The sequence below is a fragment of the Rhinolophus sinicus genome, chromosome 2 (genome assembly GCF_057876585.1).
Source record: "Rhinolophus sinicus isolate RSI-liver-muscle chromosome 2, RSI-T2T, whole genome shotgun sequence".
Taxonomy (NCBI): Eukaryota; Metazoa; Chordata; class Mammalia; order Chiroptera; family Rhinolophidae; genus Rhinolophus; species Rhinolophus sinicus.
In genome coordinates this window covers 35,656,108-35,674,116 of record NC_142502.1, presented here as the reverse complement: position 1 = coordinate 35,674,116, position 18,009 = coordinate 35,656,108, and the positions used below count along the sequence as shown (strand labels likewise).

General features: G+C 33.2%; 1 protein-coding gene across 15 annotated transcripts in view; it reads right to left on the bottom strand.

Moving 5' to 3' along the window:
• The window catches only part of TRDN (triadin), a 340,918-nt gene that overhangs the window by 80,958 nt on the left and 241,951 nt on the right, over positions 1-18,009 (bottom strand). The window lies entirely within an intron of this gene.

Here is an 18,009-nt window from a genome sequence, read left to right as displayed (position 1 = left end):
CTGCTTTTCATATGGAATTAAATAACTTTTCCAAGGTCACACAGCTTTTAAATAGGAGACCTGGGATTTGCATTGATATCTCTCTGAACTCAATCACAGAGGGAGTGGCTATGGTAGCTGGATGATGGAATCAGGAAAGGCTTTGGTGGGTGATACTAAAGCAGACCTTGGAAGATGGAAAGGAATTAGACCAACAGAGATGGTGTGGAAAGGAAAACACATTTTAGAAGGACAGAGGAGAGAATGGGGAGGCTTAGGCTGGGTAGTCTGCCGGTTTGGCTTTGTGAGTCACTTGAAACCAACAGAACACAGTAAGAGTGATGCTGTGTGACTTCCTAAGTTAAATCAGGAATGGCCATGCAGTTCCCACCTGCTTCTCTAGGAACCCTAACTATGGGGAAACTGGCTGCCAGGTAGGTACTGTAACTGACACCCCACGCAGCAGAGGATACATATAGGAAGTCCAGTCAACTTGAGCTCCCAGCCAACAGCTAGTATCAACTGCTAGCCATCTAAGTAGGTGAGCCATTTTGGATATCCAAGATTTGGTTACTTCAGGAGACTATAACCCAAGCCTATATCTGACTGCAATCATGAGATACCCAAGTGAAAACTACCTGGTTGATCTCTCCTGAATTCCTGACTCTCTAAATCATAAGCAAAGTAAAATCAGTTGTTATTTTATACCACTAAGTTTTGGAGTGGTCTGTATACAGAAACAGTATGTAAAGCAGTCAGTTAATAAACAGCAAAATACTACACCATGTGCAATGCAAGTTTTCCATTAACATCATATAACTGATTATTTAAATAGTGGAGGATAGAATTTAAAAAAGAACAATCTGGAGTTCTTTCTTGGTTTACAGGATGATAATCTGCCATTAAGTAAGATATGAAATGTAGGACAGAGAGGGCTTTCAAGGAAGATATGATATTTGTTTTTAATGTATTCTGTTTCTATTAATATGTCAATAAGATACACAAAAAAAGGCAATGTCTAGCGAGTAGTTGGAAACACAGGTGGAATGCAGATTATATGCAAGTGTTGCAGAATAAAAGCAGTCTGTAGTTTCATTTATAAATGGACGCTATCAATACAACAAGTAACATGATTTCTTAAATGCCCCCCAAAATCTCATTTATTTTGTTCACGCAGATTGACGTGATTTAGTTATTCAACTAAGTATATGAAGGCAAAACAAACCAGAAAATTAAATACTGTTTTCTTAATAATATATGTAAATTAAAAAAAAATACTCATGTCTTGGATTATAATGTTTTACTTTCATGTTTTAAATCCAATCTTATATAATTTTCCTGTATTGATATAATATATATTGGTAGTAATAATTTTATGAATTTTGATTAGCTATTGTCAAATATTGAAAAATGAACACAGAGACAGTTATCAAAATAGCTATACAAGTCAAATTTTAAATAATTTTCTAGATAAAATTATTCATTTTAAGAGAAACATTCAATTTCAAGAAATCCAGGAATTTTTTGTTGTTGTTGTTAAGGGCCTGGATATATCTAATCAAGAAAAATAAATATAAAATAGTGTTGCTGTTTTTTTTGTTCAAACATTAGTGTGTAGCAGATAGAATGTATATTTAATAATATTTCCATCTACAACAATTTTTTTTTAAAGGCCCATGAAACAGACAAAAGACTGAAATAATGGACAATGTTGTAAGAGAGGAAATAAACACTAGAGTTCTTCCCTGGCACAAACATAAATATTTTGAACCCCAAACAATGTGATTAGAGGAAATAGTAACGAATAATATATTTGATCTGGGTATTATTCATTTATTGTTATGAATGATCAAATTCAATATCAGTTTATTATTAGTGACATTAGGATATTAACAAAAATGTTTCTGTTGAAGCATCCTAGCTTGATGTCAGTGTCAAGTATAGCTAGATTGAAAAAAAGAAACTGAAATAGCAAGGTTTAAAAAGATCCTAACAAAATCATCAGGCAATTCAGGCTCCTGGCTGTGTAAAGAACCAAATTCAAAATGCTTAACCTTTCTTACCCATCTAGCCCTACTGAAGTGCTCAGAAATACCACGTCAGAAACACTTCTTTACCTCTTTTGTAGATACAAAATGCCTACTGATTTGAGATATCTTTTATGAGCATGATGAATAAAATCAAAGTATCAACTCTTTGGATTTTTCTTTTGATGGAAAGAATAATTTTAAAGAATCATATGGATACCTCTATCTATGAGTTCAATGATACCAGATAGGTTCCCAGAATATGACTATTAATGTACATCACACAGTATCAAAAATGCTAAAATTGATAACATCTCTATTGTTTCTTATAGTGATGCTGCATTATTCCTAAAGTTATTTTTGAGGAATTGCATACATTTTTAATATTTAATATGTGAATGCCTTACTAATACCTGTTATTGTTTATGTTCATTCGGACACAATTTTGAGAATCAGAGATACTTTAGAAAAGGTATTTTATAACATTTTTATCTTTTCCAAACTCCAAAATATACATTTTATAAATGCAACAAAAATATTCTCAAGTTGTCAAAATGGTTTAAAATACTGTGCTTGTAATTCTCATAAGGGAAAATATAATATATTGATGCTTTCTCTAATGCTAAATTTGAATGCTTCTGAAAACATGTTGTCAGAGTTTAATTTTACTCAGGCCACTGTCCATTAACTATACAATTAAATATGACCTGGTTGGGAAACCAACTTTCTCTTTGTCTTAATGATACATTTAATCAGTCCCTATTAAATTTGACACACATATTTTTAACACGTTAAAATATTTTCTTCTAAATATTTGTTTTAAAATTCTTAATTAAAACATTAACCAGTTGTTATAGCCAATGAACCAACAGTGATACATCATTATCAACCAAAGTTCAACAGTTTACATGAGGGTTAACTCTTAGTTTTGTTCATTCTATGGATTTTGACAATTGTATAATAACATCCATCTACCATCATAGTATGATGCAGAATAGTTTCACTGACATAAAAATTCCTAGTGCTTCACTTATTCATTTCTCTCTCCACAAATTTGGGGCAAACACTGAACTTTTCACTATTGTCACAATTTTGCCTTTCCAAAATGTCACATAGATGGAGTTACACAATATGAGATTGGCTTCTTTCACTTAGAAATAGAATTTAAGGTTCCTCTAAGTTTTTTTTTGTTGTTGTTTTTTTGTGTGGCTTGATAGCTATTGAATTTTTAGCACTGAATATTCTATGGATTCATCATAGTTCATTTATCCATTACCTATTGAAGAATATATTTGTTGGTTCCAAGTTTTAGCAATGAGAAATGAAGTTGATACAAACATTTGTATGCAGGATATAAGTGGACAAAAGTTTTCAACTCATTTGGGTAAAGACGGAGCAGCATGACTGGTAGATTGTAAGGTAAGGGTATATTACTTTTGTAAGAAATCACTAAATTGTCTTACACAGTGTCTGTACCATTTTGCATTCTCTCCAACAATGAATGAGAGTTCCTGTTGTTGCACATCCTCCCCAACATTTAATGTTGTCAATGTTTTGGATTTCAGCCATTCTAATTGGTGTGTAACGGTATCTCATTGTTTTAATTTGTAATTTGGTAATGATGCATAATATTGAGCATCTTTCCATATGCTTATTTGGTGAGATATCACTTAATATTTTTGCCAATTTTTAAAATAGATTGTTTATTTTCCTATTTTTGAATTTCAAGAGTTTACTTTGTATTTTGGATAAGAGTCCTTTAAAAGATTTGTATTTTCAAACATTTTCTCCCATTCTGTGTCATGTGTTCAAATACTCTTGACAGTACCTTTTGCAGAGGACTCTTAATTTTAATGAAGTTCAGTTATCAATTTTTTATTCATGTATTGTGCCTTTGATGTATCTAAAAAAGTCATTGCCAAATCCAAGACCGCCTAGATTTTCTCTTATGTTATTTTCTAGAAGTTTTATAGCTTTATGTTTAAATTTATGTTGATGACCCAATTTGGGTTAAGTTTTTGAGAGGGGTATAGAGTCTGTGTCTAGATTCATTATTTTTTATTTTTTAGTCTTGCTCTTGCAGATGTCGAGTTGGTTTAGTACCACTTGTTGAGAAGATTATTATTTCCCCATTTACTTGCTTTTGCTCCTCTATCAAAGATAAGTTGAATGTATTTTTGTGTGTCTATTCTGGGCTCTCTGTTCTGTTCCATTGATCTATTTGTCTATTCCTTCAACAGTATCAAACTGTGTTGATTACTATAGCTCTATAGTAAGTCTTGAAGTCCAGTAATGTCAGTTTTCTGACTGTTTTTCTGCTTTAATATTGTCTTGGGTATTCTGGATCTTTTCTTTTTCTAAAGACATTTAAGATCAGCTTGTTGATATCCACCATATCAGTCTGTCAATATCCACTGAGGTTTTTATTGTGATTGCATTGAATCTACAGAAATTTGGGAAGAACTAACATCTTAACAATTTTGACTCTGTCTACCCATAAACATGGAATATCTCTTAATTATTTAGTTATTTTATTTCTTTCACCAGAGTTTTTCAGTTTTCTTCATATAGATTGTGTACATATTTTGTTAGATTTATGTCTAAATATTTCCTTTTTAGTGCTAATGTAAATGGGGTTGTGTTTTAAATTTTGTTCATTACAATTTTTCATTGAAGGCATATAGGACAATTGACTTTTGCATGTTAACATTATATCTGGCAACCTTGCCATAATCACTGATTAGTTCCAGGTTTTTCTTGATGCTTTGGGATTTTCTACACGCACACAATCTCACATCATATGTGAACAAATACAGTTTTATTTCTTTCTTCTCAGTTGGTATACCTTTTATTTTAGTTTCTTATCTTATCGCATTAGCTAGTACTTGCACTATAATGTTGAATAAGTGTCATTAGAAGGGACATCCTTGCCTCGTTCCTTATCTTTTGGGTAAACTTCTACTTCTCTTCATTAAGTATGATGTTAGCTATAGGTGTTTTTTGTTGTTGTTGTTTTTTTGTGGATTTTTTGTAGATGTTCTTTACCAAGTTGAGTAAGTTCTTCTCTATTCCTGGTTTGTTAGAGTTTTCATCATGATTGGGTGTTGGATTTTGTCAAAGAGTATTCTGTATCTACTGACAAAGTTTTCTTAGTTTTTATGTATTTCTTCTTTAGCTTCTTGATGGATTACATTAATTTATTTTCAAATGTTAACCAGCCTTGCATAGTTGGAATAAATCCCATGTAGTCATGATGTATAATTATTTTTATACTTTGTTTGATTTGAGTTGCTAGTATTTAAGTTATTGTGTTTTTTTGTTTGTTTGTTTTGTTTTTGTTGTTGTTTTTAATCTCTACTCTAACAATACTTTAAACTTTGTGATTGATATGTGCATGTAAAAGAAATTTGAGGTCTGAGACTCTAAAAAGTGCTTGTCTAGAGCACAACAAAAGCTAATGCCATTTCAAAAAAATACACACTGTCCTTCATAAAGTTCTTATAAGGTTGACAAAATGATCCCTCCTGCAGAACAAGAACCCTGGGTCCATTTCAGTTCTTTCACTTAAGAATAATATTTTAAAAGAAGGATACAATTTTGTATTTTAAAAAGATTAACTTGATCTATTCAATAAATATTTATTCAATGTCTTATTTGTGCTTGCAGCTGGAAAAACAAGAGGGTTGCATAGAGTTCAGTCTTTGATGAAATACATCCACATAGACAGATTAAGTATATCCTTCTAGTCATGAGGAGTCTTTAAATACTAAAGCTAAACATTTTTTTTTTCTGTCATTGTATCAATGTAATTAACAAAGTTTTGTACATAAGACAATATGACATATACTGAACTGGCTGACAGTACATAGAAAGTCATTGTCATTTTGTTTGGAAATAGCCCAGAATTGAAACCCAGTCACCCACAGTTTTGCTATCCACATTCTCCTGTATCCAAAGAAGATATTTTCTTCTGATTTTTAAAAATTGTTTGTGTGTGTGTGTGTGTGTGTGTGTGTGTGTGTGTGTGTTCATGGTTATAATTTCTATATCCTGTGTGCCACTACTATTGATTCCTATAGCTAAATTAATATTTAGAGAATCTTCATGTCTTTTAAATGAACATCCAATAGTATGCTTTACTCCAGAGATGTAAGTGTTAAAAATTTAAGTGTAACTGTATATTTTGAAATTTAAGGGAAGTAAATACTTCAAAATAATTTATTAAGTAGATTTATTTAATATTTAAAATAGTTTCATTTTAGGACCTGAATCTGACCTTTTTGTGTACATTTTTGTACAGATCGTACTTGCAATAAGAAAAAAAAAATAGGTCTACTTTTCAGCATTTGGGGCAAAGTAGAAATGTCCAAAGTAGAAATGTCTCAGGAATGGAAGACATTTCTTACAAATGAGAATTACACAGTACTAAGATTGGAAAGTCCTCTAGAGATTGCTTGTTCAAATATCTTGGCTTACAGAGGAGGCTTTGCAAGGCAAGAAACTAGCTTAATGTCACAGAATAATTTACTGGAAGGGCTATACCCAGCCCTAAGTTTTATTTGAGAAAGCTCTGTACTCTATCCTTCAAGCAGATTAATATTTCTAATCATTATTGGCTTTCATCAGTTATTTCTATTTCAAGGACTAAGAATATAAATTCTAACTCCAAATTAAAAATTGTTCGCCATGATTTTTATTGCCAAGATTTTAATAGAATATAGTATCTCTGTATGGGTTATCTGACATAGTATTTCTCTTTTTCCCATAAAAATTAAGTAAAATTAAACCCAAACATTGCAAGTTATAATGATGAAGTAATTTTTAACTTATATTTTGCCATTTCATAATTTCAAAGGAAGATATGAATTGCATTTTCAGTTTTTTAGTAATTGCTTTCATTAGCATGTGATACATCATTCTATGAAAAATTGGTATAGTTATAATCAATAAGGTGCAAGTAAATTGTACATATAATTTTGATAAAATTTTCATGTTCATTCCTGAAATTATTTGACTTAAAACGTGTAATTTAATTTACAATGAGAAGAAAGTAACAGTGCATTTTTATGTAGGGCTGATGACTTCATATGATTTCTGCAATTTGATTTCTAGAGAATAGAGCTTAAATTCCATTAATTTGTTCTAGATTACAGCATAACAATTGATTTTAAGTAATTTTATTCAATATAGTATTTGCCATTTTTTTTTTTTTTTTCCTAAACAGGTCTTCAGTAGAAAATCAATTTATAAATGAAGGAAAAAAGTCAATAAAAAAGAAAAAATACATTATCAGAAAATAATCTTTGTTCTGACCACTCAGCTTTGTTACATAGCAACTCATAATATTCTTTCTATTAAAAATTTCTGAAGGAATAAATGACAACAAATCTATATGTGGTTTCAGGATAATAACAAGAGTAGAAATAAATATTATAGAAAAAATATATTGTTAGCAGCTTAATGTTCTTAACCTTATAAGGAGGTGGTTTTTTGGTGTGTTATATGCCAAACACTATAATGCATTTCCACAGTCTTTTATATGATCTAGTGTAGAACATCAAAGGAACAAACAAAGTTGATTTTTCTCTCTGGAGAACACAATTTTTATATTCAAATTTCTATATTAAATAATTAAAACTATATATTTTTACATGCCAAATCTTGGTGCTGGTGATCAATTTTATATAAAGAAAAGTAGGATTTGGGTGGCCAGATAGCTCAGTTGGTTAGAGCGTGAGCTCTGAGCAGCAGGGTTGCCGGTTCGATTCCCACATGGGCCAATGATCTCCACCCTCCACAACTAGAGTGAAAACAATGTGCTGCTACTGAGCTCCTAGGCAGCCAGATGACTCAGTTGGTTAGAGCGCAAGCTCTCAACAACAAGGTTGCCAGTTCGACTTTCACAAGGGATTGTGGGCTGCACCCCCTGCAACTAAGATTGAACACGGCACCTTGAGCTGAGCTGCCAAAGGGCGGCCAGATGGTTCAGTTGGTTGGAGTGTGCGCTCTCAACAACAAGGTTGCTCGTTCGATTCCCACATGGGATGGTGGGCTGCGACCCACACAACTAGGTTGAAAACAGTAACTGGACTTGGAGCTGAGCTGCGCCCTCCACAACTAAGATTGAAAGAACAACAACTTGACTTGGAGCTGATGGGTCCTGGGAAAAAAACACACTGTTCCCCAATAAAGCCCTGGAAATACACACTGTTCCCCAACAAAGTCCTGTTAAAAAATAAATAGGTAAAATTAAATAAAGAAAAATAGGACTTACAGGAGAATTTTCAAGAAAATTTTCATTATGAAGAGAATGACCTATTATAGATTTAAGTACATCTTAAAGAACTATCAACCTAATATTAAGATGTAGACACTAATTAAGAATACACACTTGACATTGCTTTAAAATTATTAAATTACATAAAGTATTGCCGAAAGAAATCTGAAGTGAGTTGTCATGTTCAGAAATCACATGACAACTTTCTTCATATTTACTCTTAGATTTTACTTAGCTTTAAGAAGTGGTTTATAACCACATTCTACCACGTTTCCCCCCAAATAAGATCTAGCTGACCATCAGCTCTATGCGTCTTTTGGAGTAAAAATTAATATAAGACCTGCACTTACATTATATTATATAAGACCCAGTGTTATTTTACTATAAGACTGGGTCTTATATTAATTTTTGCTCCAAAAGATGCATTAGAGCTGATGGTCTGGCTAGATCTTATTTTCAGAGAAACATGGTATTAGTTTTATATGAAGATTATTGGAAGTTAAATGATGAAGACAAAGTATAAGAATGATAAGATAGGTGAAGCAAGAGCACAGATTTGATGTAAAAAGTTTGTTACTTTTAAGAACCTAAAAGATGAATAAAATTTCCATTAAAAAACTACTTTGATGGATCTGGTCAAGATGGCAGAGTAAGTAAATGATCTGCTTACCTTCTTTCACAACCACATAAAAATTATAACTAAACTACGGAACAACCATCATTGAGAATCACTTGAAGTCTAGCTGAACCAAAGCTCTGTAACTATGGACATATAGAAGAAGCCACCTAGACACTGGTAGGAGGTACAGAAATACAGAATGGGGTCATCTCACACCTATGTGACCATTAAAAATCGAGATGTATATGTTGACTGTGGAGGTCCCCCCAGAGGAGCGAGGGGTCCCAGCCCCACATCAGGCTTCCCAGCCCAGGGTTTCAGTGCTGGGGAGATAAGTCTCCAAAACTTCTGGCTGTGAAAATCAGTAAAGTTGGAGGGTGGCTGCAGTCCCAGGAACTCCTATTAAAGGGTCCACACATAGACTTACTTGCTGACAGACTCACTCGCTCTGAGTCCAGCTCTGGAGCAGCAGCTCAAAAGGCACCAGGAACACTGAGGGAGGAGCTGAATTGTCTGGCTTCAAGTCAAGGGCTAGAGGAGCAGCTTTCTCTTGGAAGGAGGAGATGGAAGAAACCATTGTTTCTTTGTTGAGCCCTCCCTTCTCCCAGCATGCAGATATTTGCAGCCACCATATCTGAGTCTCCATCAATCTGACTAACATGGTTTGCCCACCCAGATGATTCTGTGACCCTGCCCCAATGAACCTTCAAGCCCACCTAAGATGCTTCCAGTGGCTTTTTTTGTATGAACAGCCTGCCTTGGCTTATGCTCAAGACTTTCCTAAAATCTCTTAAAGATTCACAAAACTCAAAAAAGCATCATCTGGCTTCAGTGTATTCCATATCCCTGGATGAGCAGCTGTAAGCCTGGCACTAGCAGCAGCTGGCCTTGGTTCACAACTTTATCTCTTGAGGCAACTCCAAGCCCCGCATGGGTGGCAGCTAACTGCAGATTGCTTTGTGGCTCATGGCAGGTAACCCTGGGCATGGCACAGGCTGGGGCTGACTTGACCTAGGGTGAGTTCCCTTTCAGTAGACTGAGAGGCTGGCATGCCTGGTGGCCAGCTTCAGGCCCAGCCAAAGCATCACCTGGTGTCTCCTGGAGACAACACACCCAAAGGGCACACTGTGCAGGCACCAGAACCCTGCTAAAGAGAATACTGCTCTATAGGGTCAGACCCTTCACAACAACTTTTCCGCTATAGTCAAGGCCAATCCACAGAGAAAATCAACCTGAAGGATGACCCCTCCCATCAACATGAAAAAAGCAATCAAGGCTCAACTATAAGAGAAGGGCACACACAACCCAAACAAGGGACACACCTGGAGCACCCGGCTCAGGTGACCAGAAAGACTGCGCCATAGACCCCACAGCACACCTACTACATAGGCCACTCTACTGAGACTGGGAGACATAGTAGCTATACTTAATACACAGAAACAAATACAGGGAGGCAGCCAAAATGGGAAAACTAAGAAACATGTCCCAAATTAAAGGACAGAAAAAAGCTCCTGAATGAGAATGAAACAAAACAGAGACAAGCAATCTACCAGATGCAGAGTTTAAAACACTTGTTATAAAAGTACTCAGTGAATTCAGGGAGATCTTCAACAAAGGGATAGAAAACATAAAAATAGATATAGAAAACATAATAAAGAACAAATCAGAAATAAAGAATACAACAATGAAGAATGTTTTAAAGGGAATCAGTGATAGATTAGATAAAGCAGAGGATCAAATCAGTGATTTCGAAGATAAGGTGGTAGAAAACACCCAAACAGAACAACAAAAAGAAAAAAGAACCCAAAAAAATGAGGATAGTTTTAAGGGGCATCTGGGACAACATCAAGTGTATCAACATTCACATCATAGGAGTACCACAAGAAAAGGCAAAGCAAAGAATTGAAAACCTATCTGAAGAAATAATGACAGAAAACTTCTCTAACTCATGAAGGAAATAAATATACAAGCCCAGGAAATGCAGAGACTCCCAAACAAGATGAACCTAACGAGGCCCACACTAAGATACACCATAATTTAAATACCAAAGGTAGAAGACAAAGAATCTTAAAAGCAGCAAGAGAAAAGCAGTTATTTACCTCCAAGGGAGCTCCCATAAGACCATCAGCTGGTTTCTCAACAGATACTTTGCAGGCCAGAAGGGAATGGCAGGAAATAGTCAAAGCGATTCAAAGTGATGAAAAACAAAGAACTACAACCAAGATTATTCTACCCAGCAGTTATAATTTAGAAATGAAGGGCAGATAAAGAACTTCTCAGACAAGAAAAAAGCTAAAGGAGTTCACCGACACCATACTAAAATTACAAGGAATCTTAGAGGAACTTAAGATGAAAAAAAAAAAAAAATCGAAACTATTACTCATAACATGGCAATAACTACATATCTATCAACAATTACTTTAAATGCAAATGGATTAAATGTTGCAATCAAAAGGTAAGATGACTGAATAGATAAGAAAACAAGACAATTACATATACTGACTAAAACAGACTCACTTCAGATTGAAAAGCACACACAGACAGAAAGTAAAGAGATGAAAAAAGATATTTCATAAAAATGGAAATGAAAAAAAAAGTTGGAGTAGCAATACTTATAGCAGACAAAATAGACTTGAAAACATTTAAAACAAAGGCTGTAACAAGAGACAAAGAAGGACCCAGTAATCCCACTTCTGGGTATTTATCTGGAAAAACCCAAAATGTTACTTCAAAGGAACGTATGCATCCATATGTTCATTGCAGCATTGTTTACGATGATCAAGATGTAGAGGCAGCCTGGGTGTCCAATGACAGACAAATGGATAAAGAGGAGGTGGTACATATATACAATGGAATATTGTTCAGTCATGGAAGGAAATGGGTTCTTGTCATCTGCAGGGCATGCAGAGTATTGTGCTGAGTGGAGTATGTCAGACAGAGAAAGACAGATGCAATGTGTTTTCACTTATATGTGTAATACAAAGAACAAAATAACAACAACAAAAAAACAGAAACAAAATCATAGATATAGAGAATATTTTGATGGTTTCCAGAGGGAGGAAGGTTAGGGACAGGGTGAAAAAGATAAGGGGATTAAGAAGTATAAATTCTAGTTACAAAACAGTCATGGGGATGTAAAGTAATGCACAGGGAATATAGTCAATAATGTGGTAATAACTATGCATAGCGCCAGGTGAGTAGCAGAGTAGTCAGGAGGATCACTTCTTAAATATATAAATGTCTAACCACTAGGATGTATGTCTGAAATTAATATATAATAATATTGAATGTCAACTGTAATGTAAATTTTTTAAAAAGGGGAAAAGGTGATGAGGGATAAGAGGTTCAAATTTCCAGGTATAAAACAAGTAAATCATAAGGATTAATGTACAGCATGGGAAATATAGTCAATAATATTTTAATAGCATGATATCATATGGTGGTTGGACTTATCATGGTGTTCACTTCTTTATGTATATAAGTGTTGACTACCTATTGTATATACCTGAAACACATAATATTGTACATTAACTATATTTCAATAAAAATCTTAAAAAAACACACACAATGGGATTTATAGATGATGTAATACAGAATTGTGCACCTGAAATCTATGTAACTTTACTAGCAATTGTCACCCCAATAAATTTTAATTAAAAAAAGAAAAAAATGAATGAATAAAATAAACTACTTTGATGAATTGTGAAAAGAGTAGAATGCAGGCAGAGTATGGGTGATACATTGCTCCTAGGCATATTGTCTGTTCTGGTAATATCAGGCAACTTAATCTAGCCCGTCTGCTAACCAGTTCTTCTACCTGAGAGTTAATACCTGAGAGTTTAGTGGTAAGAGTGATCATTCTAGTATGCAATGCAGTGTGATGTTCCTGGGATAATAATACAGTTTTAGTGCGTTTTTCCATGAAATGCTCAGAATCTCTAAGGAAGGAAGGAAAAAGATAGCCACATAGGCCACATTAGACAGAGAAGTAATTAATTTTCATGATAATTGAAAGGCAGAATATTTTCATGGAAACAAGAATTGGGATATTATAATTCTCTGTGTGACCAGTACTTGCCTGTAGCATATTCTGCATAAAATAAGAGTGATCAAGTTACACATTAGCTTATTAGAGAAAAATAGATCATTAATAACAAAAAACTATTAACTTTTGATATAATGATACAACATGAATGCACGTCTCATTACATCACCTCCAAATCTCATCAATTTTGGCACACATTGATCTTTTACTGGGCTGAAATTCTCTTTGGCACTGAATGACATTCCTACCAAAAAATGTTTGAATTACATCAACCAAATGTTGCATGGCAGGCAGTGGCACCCCGCAGGAGATCAGTGTAACAATACAAACTTCTTTTGACTATGTTGTTCTGCTGTGATAAGTAGGATTTAGACCTGTCTTTTTTGGGATGAGAGGAATGGGGAGAAACATGGTGAGAGAGGAGGGGCTAGAAAGGAATTGCCCATGAGATAAAATAATTGCGAGAACATTCTAAAGTATTAAATAAAAAAAGACTAAGAAGAAGTGAAATGTGCTATGTGAGCAAGTGAGACAGTGGAGAATTGCTAGAAGGTTCTCTTGAAAATACACAATGTATATAACCACACAGAGTACACTCATTTTTACATGTGTTGCATGGGATCCATACATAGACCATCTTCTCTCTGAAGCCCCCCTTGCCCCTTTGCTCCTCATAACCATTCCTCAGCGCCTAATCTGTTGTGGGCGCTCAATAAATATTAAACAACTAAAGCACAAACTATTGTCAAGAAGTTTGGAATTCACAGGAATCAACAGTATTGTTATTATCATTTAACATTTATTGAGGGTCAACAGCATGAGGTAGTCCACATGTGCAAATAAGTTTCTTAATAATCACATTTTAACCAAATAATTGAGTACACTTTGTATTGTTTCAATTTTACTCCATTATTCTTAATTGTAAAATTGTTTCTCTCTTTTTAAATAATGTTGACACACCATGAAATATAAACATTCATTATTTAAATAAATAAGTTTCTCGCAGGGAAATCATTACTTTTGGATATTATTAACATTCACTTGAAAGTATGAGCTAAATCTACAATAAGTACACATCACAGATTCTAAATAGACCAGCACATATACAAAGAATGGAAGAATCTGAAACAGTGGATGAGGACAGTGACACATATACAAAGCATGTTATAGCCATTTGAGTTTCACCTGCCGCTGTGACAATTTAGAACACTAATACAGTTATGTAGGGTACCATTGTTTACAAAATAGCATCAAAGGTAAAGGAAGGAAGTCTTCTGGTGGACACAAATTAGCAGATTTACTAATTTAGAAACATTTCTTAATTTAAGGCAAAATTGAGTTTTGTATTACAGGAAATGAACTGCATTTATACATTTATGATCCACAATCTCCAATTTTACCCTTAAAAATGATTACTAATTGTGTTCAAATTTATTCTTGGTATTAATAGGCACTCTGTTCTATTTAATCTTTTTTCATATACATTTTTCTGTCATGTTTCTATTTAATTGGATTTCGAAGTGCTTTTTAATCGTTAAGAGGATTCAAAACTACACATAATACTTCTGTAATGAAACTTTCAGTTTAATTTTGGGATACTGAAGAATCAGTAAGTATTCATACTTATAAAATGTGTTTTTCCTTAGTGTTTGAATCTCGGAATTTTACAAATGACAGTCTTTTTAAAGCAGCATTTCCTTAAAAAAGGAATATAGCCTCTATATTTCCATGTAAGAAATGAACTACTTAAAAACTTTGTTAAATAGATAATTTTTACATTTGGGAGGCATAAGAGATCATCTAATTCAGATTAATAATTATAAAAATAAGAAAAGTGAGGATAATAATTAACATTTTTATACCTAAATTCATACACTGTCCACATTGGGCAATTGTTTTACTTTCTCTTCCATTTTCAGTTTTAAAAAAATAGTTCACAATATCAGAGTTACAATTACTAAAATTTAATATTTTCAATATTTTTATCTAAACGATGACTGCATATGCAGTTTTGTTTATGTAAGAGCACCATCAGCAAAGATCATAGCATTCATGATGTAATTAATGAGCAATCCATATTTATTAATTTCCCTCTACTTTAAAAATGGGGGCTAGTTGAAGGACTTAATCATTTATCTCCTGGTTTCTAAACTGTTCGGCAACCCTCCTTATTGGAAATCACATTTTGATTCACTAAAATATTCTTCTAATTGCACAGTATTTAGAGGCATAGTTCACTCAAGTCTGGATCACCTAATACTCCTTTCTTCAATAAGTCCTCTATATTTTCATTCACACTCCAAATATTTACTAAACACTTAACTGTATGCCAACACTGTTATAGGCTCTCACAACAGATTCTTAAAGAACATCTCGAATGATGTCATCATACACAGGTATGAATGAAAAAAAAGACAACTTGAGAGTGACTTAATTTATTACTATTTACTCCACCTTTTCACTGTTGAACTTAAGCCACACTGAAGAAAGACAAAATTTAAAAAAAAGAAAAAAAAAAAAAAGAGTCTGGGGCTCCAATCTACAACTCAGATCTTTAAAGTTAATGACCCTGATTAGTCTCCTCCCCTGTCCTAAGAAATAACTAGCCACTGGACACTTCCTTAGATTGACACTTTTACTCCTCTGGCTAGTAGCAAGCACATGTTACTAAAGATTTTCTTCTTAGAGAAAGTGAGGTTGAAAGAGAGAGAGAGGGAAATGGGATTTGGGAGGGCAGATCTAGTTTGAAAATGAATACCAAAGAGGAAAATGTACCCTAAATATGAGAAATTAAAGATCAACAACTGGATAAACTAAATTTAATGAAAGCTGAGCTACTCTTTCTAGACATAACATACAAATATATAGAGATATGTATGAATCCTCATATAATAACACGTGTTGTAATGTTTTATCTTTGGTATCCCTCAGTTCTCACTATGATGATAGCAACATTTATTGTGGAAGACATTTGTATCTTTTGGTGTTTCTAGGTAATTGCTGTCTAAGCAAGAAGAAATAGTTAATGGTGTGTGTGTTTGTGTGTGTGTGTGTGTACACATATGTACCTTCAAGGTGAAGAAATGTATAGAGTTTTTTAATACTCAAAATTCTAGTCTAGCCAATTTCAGATCTTCACGAAAAGAATAACCGAAAAAACACATGATTCATCATGAATTAGAGATAAAATAGTTACACTTTTGGGCTTTTGCAGAAGTTGGATTAACTAAATTTCTACTTCTTACATGATAAAATGTCTAGCTTGCTGTTACATTAACATAAAATTCATTTGACCTTTCACTATCTGAATTTCCTGCAATGTAAGTTTAGTTTAATCAATGTTTGCTAAGTTTTCCCATTTATAATTCAGACTGTTCAGAGGTTCAATACACAGAATTTTACATAGATCCCAAAGTGTTTTTGACATCCATAAGGAATCACGAAGTTTTTTTTTTTTCTAGTATAAGTCCATAAATTCAAACTTAAATGAATGGAAAAACAAAACAAAAACTCTTTATAATCTAATCAATCGTACTTCAATGCACTATGAACTAGTTTGAGATTATTTATACTTCTGAAGATAACTAAAAACTATGTAAGAAAAAAGTACACAGCAGTCTTAAAGCATTATCTTATGAATAAATATTAGATTACTATGATGAAATCTATAGAATGCCATTGATTTATTCTCACAGAAACTCCTTGCTTTACTAAAATCACTAAATATGTATTTTCCTATAAATTATTACTCATAGCTATATCATAACAAAATATGCAATTTATTCAAATACTCTATTTCTTATGATTTTTATAGTTGAAAAATAGCAGGTCATTGATTTACAATATTTAAAACTGAATTGATTTACTTAGTCAATACAAAAAACCATTGAAATAACCTCATATTTTTTATCTAAGCCAAGAGCCTAAGCTCTTCATAATATAAAAAAAGGTATTGTTAATAAAAAAATGATTACAAAATCATGTGAAGAAGTAAGTTCACATCTCTAAGAGCCATTTCCAGTCTCATATCAACTTGAGGAAACATTATAGAATTAATAAAACTGACACTAACAGGCAGGTGAGAAGAAATAATCTCTGCTTAAATCATTTATCTGTTAGGTACTATTATTAGTATAGCTGTTTTATATTCTAATCAATTTTCTCTTAATGTGTTGTGGCTATCAAAACAATCTACAAAAGTCATAAGATGAGTAATCAACCCCTTTACACTATAGGGGAGAAAACTGAAGCTCAGTGAAATCAAAGTGGTTTGATAACTTATCTCACCTATACTGAAGCTGATTTCATAAGGGAAAATGCTTAAGTAAATACCATACACTTATCTAGGAATTTGTAATTTTTCATATCCTTTTACATGTGTTTTCTAGTTTGGGTTCCACAGCTCGCCAGATGAGCAGATCAGATATAATTAACTTCATTTATTAAAGAAGAAATTTAGGTTCAGAACCTTGCCTAAGTGAACACGTTCAAATGACTATCCAGTACTCCTACTCCTCTGCTTTGTTTCAGAAGCTAAAATTTCCACTTCAAAAAGAACTTGACAGAAATATTCTTTTTAATTCTAAAATTCCAGGTAGTCCCCAGAAGCCAAAATAAATTTGAAAACCTTTTCAACGTGATTGTACTGTGATTTTTATTTGGAAAAGTCCAAGGAAATAAATCCTTGACTAATTGTTTAATTTAACTGAATCCTTAACCTTAGTTTGGTTTTCTGAAATGTGAGGGATCAAAGGATTTTTGGACACATTTAAATGTAAAGTTATAAATTTCTGATATTAAGAATTCAATTGCATCTCAAAGTTAGGAGGAAAAATTACTTTGATTTCAATCTTGACCAAATTATTGCTTATTCTGATTTTATTTATTTGTTCTAATAAAAATTAATATTATAATAACATGAAAAGCCAAAGAGTGGGGGGTGCAGGGGGTGCACAACAGTTTAAATTATGAGCACTGTGATCTTTAAAAGAAGACACTATCATTTTAAATGTTTTAACTCTACTGTGCTGTAGCATTTCCCTAAAGCATATTTTGGAGTGAT